Source organism: Cydia splendana, chromosome 1 (genome assembly GCF_910591565.1).
Source record: "Cydia splendana chromosome 1, ilCydSple1.2, whole genome shotgun sequence".
NCBI classification, from domain to species: Eukaryota; Metazoa; Arthropoda; class Insecta; order Lepidoptera; family Tortricidae; genus Cydia; species Cydia splendana.
This window is the reverse complement of record NC_085960.1, coordinates 15,670,533-15,685,727: the sequence shown is the minus strand read 5'-3', so window position 1 is coordinate 15,685,727 and position 15,195 is coordinate 15,670,533. Positions and strand designations below refer to the sequence as shown.

General features: G+C 37.6%; 1 protein-coding gene across 3 annotated transcripts in view; it reads left to right on the top strand.

Moving 5' to 3' along the window:
* Positions 1–5,181: 5,181 nt before the first annotated feature.
* The window catches only part of LOC134790989 (synaptonemal complex protein 4), a 32,134-nt gene continuing 22,120 nt past the window's right edge, over positions 5,182–15,195 (top strand). For 2 of the 3 annotated variants that reach the window (XM_063762059.1, XM_063762035.1), the window contains exon 1: positions 5,182–5,311. The gene's annotated coding sequence lies outside the window, so the exon portion shown is untranslated. Of the gene's footprint in view, positions 5,358–15,195 lie in introns of all 3 variants that reach the window. The other variant, XM_063762044.1, reaches the window with a different exon arrangement.

Below are 15,195 nucleotides of genomic sequence, written 5' to 3'. Positions count from 1 at the left end.
TATCAGGGTACTTAAAACTAAACAGCTTAAGGTCAGTCCAGACGGGAACAGTTTTGCGCCAATCTGGTTAAATGTCTGATCAAATCATGTGGTGTGGTTGCAAACTCCATTTGGCTCGCCGATTCCCCTTTTATTCGATTGTAAGATTATGACCGATAAAATGGAGGTGCGGACGTTAGAATACTAATTTGTGGCTATGGCCGTTTAGGGGTATTATTTTTAATTTATTTAGAGCGGTTGTCACCATAATTCCCCCGCCCGTCTGCACTGGCCTTTACACGAGTGTCACTCAGTGATATCGATAATTATTAACTTACATTGATAACATCGAGTGACAGGTATGACAGTTAGGTATTTAATGTGGGGTAACCACACTTCGGGACTTTAATTATTTGTTTTATTAGAAAATTAGCGATAATTAAATACAGCTAATTTTAACAACGGTGTTACTGTAGTACGCTATTGGGCATTAACACATTCAACACCAAGAACCCGACTGTCGGGTACACTGTTCGTAGCGACTACGCGCTACATACGACGAAACCGTGGCTACGCGCTACGAGCGTAACCCGTAGCACTTAGTGGTATTGAATGTGTTAACTGAGTCCCAATCAAGTGTTTTGTATTACCAATTTGAAGTCACCCTGTAGTGATCAGGAACATTAAGTCTAAGGCTCACTTGCACCATTCTACTAACCCGGGGTTAACTGGTTAAACCGTTAACCCAGTGTCAAATTGTACTGGTAACCATGGTAACTACCTACAGGTTTAACCGGTTAATCCCGGGTTAGTAAATGGTGCAAGTGGCCCTTAATAAATTTTGGTGACATACAAAATATTTCTCATACATGTCCGCCGAGTGTCGATATATGGTTAAACCATATTGATTTATTAGCCTAGTGTGTTTGAGAATATTAGCGAGAGGGCGCGGCGCCGGAAGTAGGTTGTACCTTTTACCGCCAAAACCGGCGGAAATGGCGCAACACCCGTGCCCCTGTCACTCCGACCTAAAACTAAAACCTAGAGACAGTACTGTGTATGTAATAACAGGTTATGAATTTGATCTGGGTTTGTCAAGGATATGATCTACAAGTGTCGTTTCTGGTTAAAGTTATGTCACTATTGACACTAAGGGCCACTTGCACCAATCACTAACCCTGGGTTAACCGGTTAAACCTCAAGTTACTATGGTTACCAGTACAATTTGAGACTGGGTTAACGAATACACAGATAATATATATATCCATAGCAAAACCTTTTATTACAATCAGAATAGGTATGCCTTTCCTATTTATTTTAGTGCGAAAAAAAACAAATTAACTGATACTGCACAATGCACGTATAGGCTGTGCTTAAGAGGGTAGCAGACTGAGGAACTTTGTAAAAATAAATTTTCAGTAGGTATCTACGTAAAATATCGTTAGTTACCTACGCTTGTTAAGCCCTTGCTACACGGTCGCCGTTGTTTCCAACAAAATTTGACCAAAACTGACCAAGGACAGACCAAGAAGATAAGACGGTTAGAAGGCTTGTCGGCGACCGTGTAGCAAGGGCTTTAGTATCCCAGAGAGACAACGAAAACTCTAACTGGCGCTAGGTTTATTTAAGCTCGTAGATCCAAATACTTTTTTCGTAGTCCTCAAATTACCTTTAATTACTGTCAAGTATGTATAATTAAAATTTAATTTAATCATGCCATTTTTTCACAATTGTAATATCGACAAGATTTAAAAACGCGAGCTAGTAAAATATAAATGATCAATTGATCATTTCTAAAAAAAGTTTATATGTACATCAATTAAGTCATTCTTGTAATAACAACTTTTTTATTAATAATATAAATACTAGTCAATATCCTGCCAACCTTGTAATTAAAAGAACTTAAATAAAAAGCAACATTGATGGAACCTTCTAAAATTGTAATATAAAATTCAAATATTTGATACCTAACAAATAGGAAATCAATGAAACAAATTTACAATTTTAATCCAGATTGAACAAGCACCGTCTACAACAAATATGTAGACGGTATATTCATATTCACTTTATATGTTAGTCTGTCACTTTTAAACACATTCCATTACGCGGGAACGTATTAGAAAACCGCCTTCTATTTGTAATTATTATTTAATCTTTGATTAAATTTTAAGGAAGAATTGAATTGCACTCTGCTGGCACTTAAACATTACATTATTGATTACCTATAAGGTTCATTTTACACACGACTGCAAAAGTGCATACTTAGGTACCTACACAAATGATGAATGAAAACATTTTGATCACGAAACGGCATTTGCAGCTCACGTACCTAAATCATATGATTATTTTATTATCAAGTCCCAATTTAATGGAACACCATGTTTTACGCAGTAAATATTATGTCAATTTCATTATCCATAGAGGCAGTACACAAGTCAACTAAACACGGATCGAACTCAGGCCGTCAAAGCTCTTTACTTGCTAGTTACAGAAGACATCAACGAGACTCACTAGCTGGTGTTAGTAATCATACCTGAATTGACCAATCATCCATAAAATAACATGAACCTTTGCGGATTGGTCTCTTAAAAGTATTAAAATATTAAATAAATAAATAAAATAAATAAATATTATAGGGACATTCTTACACAAATTGACTAAGTCCCACGGTAAGCTCAAGAAGGCTTGTAGGCTTGAAGGCTTGGAAGGGTTGTTGTTGTTGTGTGTATTACCTACACAAAGAATCACAATTTAAAAAAGTATATAGCTAAAAAAGTATATAACTTTTCTATAAATAACAAAACTATACATATTACCTAAAGTGGCGAGTTGAAAACTCTTACATGGAAGTTGCTTCCGTTTTGAGTTAATAAATAACACGTATCAAAAGTTGAATAAGGTTACAGGACAATAACCCCGGAAAATAAACACCAATCAAAATTAAAGAAAAAACCGACAATGTCCGTCTTTAAAGTCAAACAAGAATATCAAAAGATTATTGATACCTACTTACATACCTACTATACAAATATTGACAGGTTTATTTCATTGAAAAAGAATAAAAAGACAAATAAATAACTTATGGCCGAAATATATCTATGAATAATACTAAATTAAAACTAAGAACCCTAAATATATCTAAAATAAAACAAGGAATATAAAAACTACTGAAAGAGAGGCCTCCCCGCGCTACCCCCGGCACAAAGGTGCCCATCACACTCGCTGCGTTACCGCGTTGAATATAGGTAGGGGGTCATCCATTAATTACGTCACACGAATTTCTAGGTTTTTTGACCCCTCCCCCCCCCCCCCCCTTGTCACATTTTGTCACATTTGGCAAACCCCTCCCCCCTAGTGTGACGTCACATTTTTTCTACGAAATCGCCAAATCGAATTAAGTAAGTACCTAAGTATTATTAATATTTTATCAAAATATTTTTGACGATATAAATATTAGTAATTTTATAACCCAAAACTGCTTAGGAAAGAAAATTAAAAGAATAAAAACGATTATCGTTTTAAAAACCTGTTATTTAAATGTACAGCGAATAAAATAATTTAAAAAAAAAATTCGGTTACTGATGAAGTTAAAGTGACGTCACAAAGTTTGTGTCTCCCCCCTCCCCCATGTCACAATATGTCACATTTTCTTGACCCCCTCCCTCCCCCTAAACGTGTGACGTAATTAATGGATGACCCCTAGTAGGAAATAAGTCATGAAACCTAAAAGGGATTTACAAATACTTCCATTTACACAAAAGAAGAAGATGTTATCGAAATTATTTTATCTTTTATCACCAATCGCTAAAAACATTTGCCTTATGATCTTTTGTAGATTCTATACGTGTAGGTAAGAGCTAATTAAGCTCACATACCTAGAACTATTAAAATGCATTGATTTTCAACAGTTTATTTTCAAAACAACAATTAAAATTAAATCAACATCAGGCGAACAATATTTCATAATCATTTCATTGTGCACTTACTTCCGAAACAATATGAAACATACCAGTCTCCATTTGACCACCTATTTTTGATTAGTTTTATAATTCACCAATACAATAAAAATGTATGTTTCTTGTTATAACTAGGACGAAATAATTATTTGCTTATACCTAAGCTGTTATTATGGCGCGATAATTATCAAATTATTCTTTTGCTGTGAGCACGTCAATTTAGAGAACATAAATAGTAAGTACCTATACTTAACTGCAACGGGATGCGGTCCTTGAGTTTTAATAGTATAATAAAATTTACTGCCTATTTTAAGCACAAAATGGTTATTGATTACAGCATCTTCATTAACGAATTCACTTGGATTTTTTGTTAGTTTAATAGTTAAAAACCAAATTTGGGTACAGAATTGAACAAAATCCTAATCGCAACCTAATGTACTAACACTTAACACTATCTTCTGTAAAATTGTAACAGAAAATAGCCAATAACATTATTGGTTATTAAGAAGAAAGTTTAGTCGTTTACTTAGATACAAGCGCAATTAAAATGTAACTTTTTCAACATATAGGTAATTCTTTACTGCTCTTAATCATAGGCTATTGGCTAAAACACCATGTGAATATAACTACTTTTTGTATGAATAAGTACCTAAATACATACAATTTCTATGTAGGTTTTACATGGAAAATATTCATATTGAAGTATTTTACCGCAACTTTCGATCCCTAGTTTATTAGCACATTACGATACAAGTACGAACAGTAGTAAAATCGCAACGAGTGGCGATAAATTGAAATAAGACCGAAGGGAGTGTTTTAAATCGACACGAGTAGCGAATTACCTTTTCGCACGTGTATTGTACAACGTTTTACAGTACATGGCCCTTTAAATTTGGGCACGTATTGTCCTTAATCCCGCCCTTGGGCGGTAAAGTAGCACCATATTATGTACTGTAAAAAATATTTTGGCACTAAGTTTCAAGTAGACAGCTAATGAAACGTTATAATTAACTCACTGTCAAGTTGATATTTTTAACTACGGTCGGTAGGTGAGTAACCAATGATATCCAAGAACCAATGTTATTATAATTTGATATCTGCTACAGAGTCAGGCGCGGATGTTACGAGTATCTTGAGTCATCTATTAGCTTTAGACAAAGCGGTGCAGGGTCGCGGCGGCGAGAAGAGTCATCAGAGTCAGCAGGACACGGCTTCAGGCACTGAAAGCGCAGGCTGCCGCGACGCGGTACGCGCGGGGGGAGGCGCCGCAGCTACTCGGTGCGCCGGCGCCGTCGTCGCTCACTCGTTCGCGCGCTCTCGTCCAGCACGCACGTGTCCGCGCTTCGTCGGCTCCAGCACTTAAGCCGCAACCCCACGTGAGTGTCCCCGCTCCGCCTCCGCTCCCGCTCCCGCCGCCGCTCGGTAACGTACCGCACACACACTCACCACACAGCCGCGCGGTTGCATAAGGACGCTTCCGCGTCGCCGCCCGTTATGAAACGAGATCGAAAGTGAAGCTAGCGCCACCGCGCGGACCCGCCCGCCACTTATAATTAAGCGAAATAAATGGAATGCAATTGTGACGTTGCCTCACCGCGCAACCTCGGACACCGAGCCAGTTTCGACACGCGCTAGAAATCACTTTCGATAGCATTGAGGCCGCCGCACTGCCCCAATCATTTATACATTGCACCCCCGAGCTTTAACCCCCAGAAATTTCCCCCACTCGGACCCTACTTGGAACGTTTCCGCAAAATTCGTACTTAGTGAGATATCTATCAAGGCCGACGTTTCCAATGTATAACCATAAAATCTGTAAAATCAAAGATTTATCCGGCAAGATAATAATTATAACGAACTTAACATTATATTAATATGCATTTTCTTCTAGCGTTATTTTACCATTTTTTTTTATAATATTCCAAACAAAAATTCATGTAATGCTTGTTTCATAAAAATCACTGCACCTTCTCACTGACTTGACTCAATATTATTCTTTAGTGGAAACGATCTCTATAAGTCCGATGCCGGCACTCCGCGTCTCCTGAGCCTCGAGCACGTGGGGTTACGCAACCCTTCTCTCAACCCAAACAAATTACCCAATTAAGAACCCAAACAATTAGCAATAATCTTTAACATCATATACTGATAGCCCACAGCTAGAACATCAAGGAAAAGTACACGACATTTGTAACTTTCATTTGTTTCTCTGGGAGGTCCACGTGACTTCGCACCGGGTTACGGCCGTGACCCCTTCCTACCTCAGTGACCCACCCCCGGCCCTTGACCTCACAGAGGTGACACGGTTAATTACAAGTAATTGGCTTGCGACCGGAAAATTTTAATTATTTCGCACGAAATCTGAGTGACACTCAATGAATTAGAAAGCTAGTTGGGATCGACGTGCGCCCGCGCAGCTAGTTACCTAACATCGACTCCTGCCCCATTCATACCGCGCGTGTGCTGTCCCCGACAATTACTCGCCGCGGCGGGTTCACTTCATCTCCTCCCGTATCAACTAATCCGCAATATCGGTAAAATTACCTGTATAACTACAAAGTTTCCCTTTTGGAACAATGTCTCATTTTGGTCCTTTCAATCGTACAGTTGTAGAAAGCACATGTCAAAAGTCAAAGTAAACAATAGCGGCTAACAGCTGATGCCTTGCACAACGCGAGTCCCGGTGACCCGGCGCGCGCGCATTCCGCGCCGCTTATGGTGCAAGAGCCCTCCTTCCGACTCGTTTCCGTTCCTTCATTAACACTGCCAGAGGGCAGACAAGAGACACTTGTTTGATTTCTGCCCTTTTAACTCACACCCAGTAATGCAATTTCCAAGTTACAATTCAATGAGCTTCAATGATAACGTTAGCGGCGAAAAAATTTTTGACACTTATAAGAAGTATAACTTGAGTATCCTATAACTTGAGTATCAAGTATCCGTAGAGTGGGTTAAAGTCAATGTGGCTAATTCCATCATAGGGGCTTTTGATTGCTTAAACTAAAAACAATCGCTGCTTTGTCGATGAAATTATCAATTTTGTTCGTTGTTCGTTCGAGAAAAACGCTAGTAGATGGAATAGTCCCTATGACGGAATTATCCACATTGACCTTATGACATTTTTGTAAGAGTTATGACGTCCTTCATGGATTTAAAAAAGCCATTTCCTAAGCGTCGACTCCATGAATACTAATAAGTTGCACCATACGCTCTGTGACCTGACGTTTTATTGCGATTAAATGATAAGACACAAAGTCATGTAAAATATTTTAGTGACATTAGTGACACCATAATAGACTATTTGGTTGTTAACATTTGTTCTATCTTCGTTTTTTTTTTCGCTACTACTGACTTGACTTGTCGATACACTGCTAAGTAATTCAATTACTGATTGTAAACACTTTCATTGGGAATGCAGGAAAATTTAAAAAATTAGCTTATGAGTTTAGAGTTGAAACTCGTTTAAAAGGCAGCAGTAATTAAGTATTGAAACGATGACGTGAACATTTCTACTTTTCGATTGGCGACTTGATAAATATGATTTGTCATTGTCTGTTTACCCTGCAATTAGCATAGGATATGTATACATTCAGCACCTGTTTGCGTCATTAGCACGTCTTCGTCTGTTTAACTAGATTATACGCGTATCTCGGGAGCTATGACAATATAACGTCACTATGATATACCTAACAATTTGCTAGGTAGATGCGTAAATATTATGCGATACGCTCGCGTCTACGTAAATTACTTTCTATACATCTCGCTTGCACTAATATGCGATGTATGCACGTATCTGTCAATGTCAAAACTGGTGGTAGCCGTAAGGTTGCTTGGGCGTTTATGCACAAAAACGGAGTGGCTTTGATACATAAGCTATGGTTTTTAACTCACTGGAAATGTTACATAAAAGTTAGCATCAACGTATTTCAAAACAGTATCAACAAAGTGCAAAAAGGTCAAGCAGCCTCGTCACGAACACTTAGCCTATTAAAGTAAACTAGAGGATGGTAAATACTTGATCAATTGCGCAGCCACGTGTGGGATCAAATGCAAGGACGTCTCAGCAGATATATGTATCTAGTACCTACTCTGTGTTTGCTTTTTTACGCTATATTTCCAGAATATAGGTGAAAATTAATATAACATTTAGTGTATGCAAAGGTTGAACTATGAGTATGTGTAAAGGATTAATTGAATACGTGTGTTTAAAAAAAATCAAATTAGGATGTGAAGCTACCGTTGATCATAAACAAACTGCACAACAAACAAATTCGACTCGGTCGTTATATTACCGGCGCTCCGGCAGACGGCCGACACGCGCGCAGCGGTTTGTTAGTTCCGCGCTCCAATTCCACACACTAACGAGACCGACACAACTCAACATTTGCAAATTTATCGCCAATATCAACACCAATTCCACACAATACCCAATAAACAGGTAAAACCCAGCTGACTCGCCCGTCTGAATCGGACTCGAATGTTACGTAACTTATTGCATGAGGTGTGAGCACCAGTCATTGTATTGATTTGAACAAACTAATAATAATTTTGATTTACTAACAACAGTTTTTAATAGGTAGATACCTTAATCGATAAAGAATTTCGAAACAAGCTTTTTATGTGTCCCAGTAACATATAATAGCGCTAAGTTCGTTCGTTGTTCGTGAGAGTATTGTTTATTTTTTCTCTACCTATTATAATAACCATGTATAATATCAGCAAATGTTAAAGTTGACAAAATATAAAGTGAGCTGACCTTATTCAAACTTGTTCGAGAGGTCGGCTCACTTTATATTTCGTCAACCTTAATATCATGTGGAGTAATATTTGCTTTAAATATGCACATTTCCTTATAACGTATAGTATTGGACGAACTGATGAATCCTTGGACAACTGGAATTTGTGTGATACTGGTGTGCCGAATATAAAGTCGCGGATTATACTAATAGAGCTAATAAACTTGCCACAATGACTGAATTCTAATGTCAATAAAATTGTCATAAATCTTTGATTCCGTCTGTTTCTGACCCTTAAATTTCGTCACCTATGTCAATGTACTTTTAAGAAGAAACTTACGTCACGTTTACAGTTTGCTTTTAGGAAATTATAGGTAAATGAATCAACTTGAAGATAAGTTAGACATGGTTTAATCAAACTATTGCCAAATAGGCTTCGTATAAAGAAAAAGCGTGAGCTAACCGCGAGGCGATGTCACCTGTCAGTATGTCAGTATTGTCAGTTATTTTTGCGGCCACGACCCCGGGTCACCAATGATTACATGATACTCATCTTCCATATACATTGTAAAGCCAGTAATTTGTCGACGCGTAATTTACAGCATAATAACCTAACCACCACCTGCGCTGGGCTACTGAGAAGACTCATTAGCGCCATGGAGCCTAATGTGTGAAGGGTCATACGCACCTAATGACCACACTTACATAATTAAGTATTAACGCTTAACAAAAATGAGGGGGTATTAGATGTTTTATTACAAAGAACTCCTGAGCATGCATAGGTGTGAATTAATGAAATTATTTACGAAGCAGACAGCCTTCTACCTTGTGATGATAAATAAAAGCGGTGACGCCCGCCCTAATGTAATGATAATGAGATGTGACGAGTGCCTCGAGCCTCCAGCAAGATACCATACAATCTTTACTAGCGTCGCCACGTGGCGTGCACGCCTGCGGGTCCAAGCCCGTGTGGTCATAACACACGCGCACGAGCGTCGTGGCCTTGATCTTGTAGCGGCGCATCTCACACCGTTGCGTTCCACCGAGCAGGTCGGAACGAAACGTCATTCTGTATGCGAGATAGATGCTCAATTAGGTCAATCTACTTTTTCTTTTCACTGGTTCCATTTCCATGATTCTCCTAGGCCAAGCAATGAAGGCATTAATTTCACCAAATATGCATATTTGTGATAGTCATATTTCAAATATTTCAATAGGTACATAGGTACACACTGTCACATTTTTTAACATACATTCCTGTTCTGTTTTGTTTTACGTGATTGAACTACAATATTAAAAAAACCGAAATTTGATGATTATTATACCTTCGCAAAAGTTACTGAAACAATCACGTTTCTAGTTATGTCTCTAATACTGTCTACATATTTACCTATTTTAGTTCAGGATCATGAAATGCAACCTGCAGATAAGTTATATAGGCACACGGACAGCGGGAGCTTACAAATAACATTAATTCTGCAACCTTCGTGAACGGAACCTTTCAAGTTTATTTCTCAAGAGTCTCACAACCCAATTTTCAGTCTGAAACTGTATCATTTCTTCAGTGATAGTGGAGAGCATACAACTTATTTCCATACTTATAAGCCATAAAGCGACCTGAGCTCGTCTTCAATAAAATTGTGCGGTGGCGCGTCATGTATACAACATTAATAAAATTACTTTGCGTCTAATTGAGTCACGTAGTACCTATTAATACTCTGCTTTAATACCTATAAGATATAAAAAGTTATCGTTATAGTTTCGGCCCTGACATCGCTGACCTATCACTTGGATCATAATAGCAATAAAAAATAGAATCTAAAATGTTTAGTCTAGTTAACAATTGCAGTAGTAAGAAGGTAATTAAAAACTGCATAACGAAATAAAAACCAGCTACACTTGTATACTTTAACATTTTGCAATCACTGTCACGCGGACAGCTTGTGTAGCGACTATAAAATCAAACAGCTCAATCCAAGTGTGCATGGTTGATGTTGTCGAGCAGTGAGTGCTAAATGGTGTTACGTAACCCTGTGCAAACTGTTCCGAGATAGGTACATGACACTCGCTCACGTTTCTCTAGCTGAGTCAAAACCAAAAAAAAACGTTCTTAATTGTTTTAAAAATGTCATCTTTATTAATTTTCTTTTGACAGTAACTGCATAAAGAAACATTGAAATGACTAAACTATACTATGTATATGATTAAACATTATTTATTGTATTGATATCTGAAACAGTCACGGAAGTTTAATTAAATTGTAAAAATGGTTGCACAAATTGATCACGATCGCGATTGTTGTAAAAGGTTTCCGTGAAGGTTGCCGGCCGTGTTGGTTTGCGAAGGTTTAGCGGCACAGGAAACGCGGCCAAATATGGAGGCCCTGGCAGGGCAGGCTTGAACCCTGGACCCTCCGCGGTCACATTGCGTCAGTCCCATGCATTGCGTCACGTACTCATCGCTTTCCACGATGTCATTGCTTCACTGCGGCGCATTAATTTATACACTGCCGTCAATCGCAAAGAATTATTTAAGAATACATATGTAACTGAATACTGACACCTTTTGTTATCTAACCTCTATTTCAAAACAGCTAAAAGTTCACATATGAATATATAAGCGTTTCGAATGAACTAAACTTTTATGGGATCTGAGGCTGGTTATGAAAGTTGTTGAAATCGATATCTTCATATCGTACAATATGGGTAATTGACCTTATTATGTGCATTAAGTACCTAAGGCGTAAATAAATCACTCGTCGCGCCAAAAGGCCCTCAACCCTGCCTTGCTCTTTACGCTTCCTGTGTTCCGAATTTCCTGTAAATTATATTCTGCATACGATATATACATAAAATGCAAGTTATATGTCAGCGGTCGTCGCCCCCGCCTCCAGGTGGCGTCATATCTCCGCATGCGGTTTTATTCTCCATAATTACATCTTGCAAAACGTCATTGAAGAGTAACAGGGTCTATCACTGTCATTATGAAAATGCAGTTCTTGCAGTAACGCGAGCAATGCACATAACTTAGAAACCATATAATGAGGCCAATTGTGGTCAAAATGTTTAACTTATTTTTTTAAGAACCGACACTAAATCATCTGTGTGGTTGTTCAATGGAAACACTTTTGGTACACCAAAAATGTAAGGCCGTAATGTACGTTATGTTAACAGGATAGACATTATATACCATTTAATAAAGTTAAGGGGCCATCAAATATTGTTCGTATAGTTCAATAGACAGTTTCGCCGCAAACTGCTCTTTACAACACGACAAGTTAAAGAAATCTCGCAAACCACGAACTTTGCCTCCAAATATCATGACACGCATTAATTAAATTTCGATACAAAAAGCGCAATAAATGCAAATCTGTGTCGAATGGCGACCCACAGTGTGGCGCAAGAGCAGAGTCAAGGGCACCGCGGCGCCGGTCGGGGGACAGCAATTCATCGACGTTAATTGTCTTGACTGTCTTTACTCATTATCAATCATCGATACTATTTTTCATTTCTCCTGTAGGGCTAAGATGGTCGGTTTTTTATCATTTGTCACCATGCCTGTCATGTTCTAACAAGTATGTAAGTGCGAAAGTTCAATGTATATTTGCCTATGTATTATTATATTATTAAACTTACCTATATTAAAATAAGTACGTAAGTAAATGTAAGTGCGAAAGTGACACATGGCATAACAAGTGATAAAAATGCGACCATGATACCGCCGCTGGTCTGCCATTTTGACATTTATGAGGGTTAGGAAGATATTAAATACATACAACTAAAATTACAGTGTGTTATTAACCGATAGACATATAGAATCTCAAAAAATCACGATTTAAGTGTATTCATGATTTTAAAGACTAGTTATTTTTTATATATTAAAGTACTAGATATCATGTTAAAAAATAACGCAGTTATTCGTGCAGAAAGCAGATTCTGGTATAGATAGAACGCGCACAAATAAACCGTTTTCGACTCCATCAAGCGTATCATAAAGTCCATCGATACGCCTCGCCGAATGTACATTTAAAACTGAGTCCCCAGACAAGCATTAGACAGTTCGTAAAGACAGAACTATAATCTACAGGCATTGATCTGCTAGCGGTGAGATAACGTTATCACTTGCCGCGCGATCAGCTGCGCACTTTCGCCGCGCTGGAGCGAAACGCCGCTATCTCTAATGAGGCGCGCAAGAGCAGGACGCACCAATGACGCAACGCGGCATACATAGCGTCACGTAATCTTTGTTTTTGATTTGTTTGCATCCGTGTTTGTGGGTCAGCGCATTGGTCAGTCTATGGGAACTTTACAAGCTTAGCTTTAAATGTCACCCAGAAACGTTTTATAATCATAATAAATATAAAATTAAGTTTCCTAACGTAAAGTTATTTATACTGACATAAACGGGCTTATACATGTTACAAAGTTTGCCATATTGGAAGGGAATTATATAATGTTAAACAATAAATGTCAGAGTACCACGCAATGCAGTTCTCAGTAATTTGATTGAATTAAATCAGTTCTCGCTGGCTGAAGCCAAACTGACTTCGAGGCAAAATATTTAATATACCTGCCTAATTATACTTCCTTATTTCATAATTTATTGCTGTAATTATTTATCAGAAGTTATTCAACTATTAAAGGCTTATGCCAAATATACCGTTAATAAAAAAATATTTCCAATAAAAAAAAACGTAATTAATGTAATTATAAAAGAACCAACGTAAGAAAGTCGTATATCGCAATATCGCAATACATTCGGAATATTCTTGGACTATTTCTCATCATCGACTGTAACTACAGCTAGTTACGGCGCGATTCGGGAAATGAATTAGAGATTAACTAGATACGATATAGTAAAGATATGTGACGTCCCACGGGTAAAGGTACCTTATGGCGGTTGGCGCTTACGCTATTAATTATTATTAACGCCGCTCCAATATTATTGCGGCGCTATGCGACGTAAGCGCCAGCTGCCATAAGGTACCTTTTGCGTGGAACGTCACATATCTTTACTATTTCATATCTAGTGAATCTATAATTCATTTCGCGAATCGCGGCGCCAGCCGCCATAAGGTACCTTTTGCCATGGAACGTCACATATTTTTACTATATCGTATCTATTTAATCTCTAATTCATTTCCCGAATCGAGCCGTTATTTAGTTAATTTCTTCAGCGAGTGCGAGCGTGCACACTGCATAATCAATACGTTGTCGAAATAATTTTAACACGTCAGACGTACATTCGAAAATAAAGCCCTAAGAGCTTCGGAAAACTATATTCATGCGTTGCATAATTAATGCAAGTTTGAATACACTCGTAAATAAAAAGTGTTTACGACTTATAACCGACCAGTTTCAATTAGTAAGAGGTTATTACCGGCTTAGACAAGCTACTTTCAAAAACATGTGAAAGACATCAGGTCGTGCGCAGCCTTCGCCGCTCAAATTCAATCGTTACTTAATTACAAACCTCTAAGGAGGTTCAATGAGATTTATTTGAAATTAAATTAAGACTTTTTGCAGACCGTACAATCTACATGTGTAATTTTTTTGATCAAACCCAAATCAGAATAATCTGTAATACAGATATTGTCAAAATAATATGTTTATAAACTACATAGTGAAAGCACATACTAAGATTTTTTATTTATTAATTGCACTGTAATTTTGTATTAAATATAATGGTATCTAATCATCATTTCCCGCATTAAATATTGAATCACCGAAATAGCCCATATTAGACATTCAAATTTAGATAATTTCGAACACTGTTCGATAATAAAATATTTACTATAGTTAATCAGAAATAATTTTTTGGTTTTCGCTGACGTACAGTCAACGATAAATTACTTCCACAGGCAACTAATACCGATAGAGACAGTTCTAAGTTCTAACAACCCCAAACACAATTTGCGTTGTTTTACCACAGAGTTCCCATGGCCACCTCCTGTCTCCATCATCAGATCAGTTCCAAGTCATCATAATATTCGCATTGTCATCCGATTTACATATGTATGCAAAATTTCAGCTCAATCGGAAATCAGAAAGTGGGTCAAATTTAACTTCCAAGATTCGACTCACACTAACAAAATAACAAATAAGTACGTACATGTACTAACAGGGCAAGTTAAATAAAAGCTTGTAGAAGGTTCTATCATTCTATCATGTTTTATATAAGGTAAGTAAATTAATGAATACTTAACTACAAACAACAAGCCAGTCACGCGAGTGTTACTCAATTATGCAAAAGCAATAAAACTTGGGGTATATTTAAATATTTAACAATTTTATTATACATATAGGTAAAATGTAGATAAGTTAAAGTAATAAAATGCCGCCTCACTGAGAAGTTTTACGACGTGGTTTGGTTCAGCTAGTTAAATTAAATGTCAGTCATGTCTAAGGGCCGAATACCTACATGGATTTCATAGTGACTCTTGCTGCAGGTATATTTAGGTAGTAGGTATTAGGTATATTTACTCTAACAGAATAAAAAATAGTAGATTGTACAACAAGGGCATA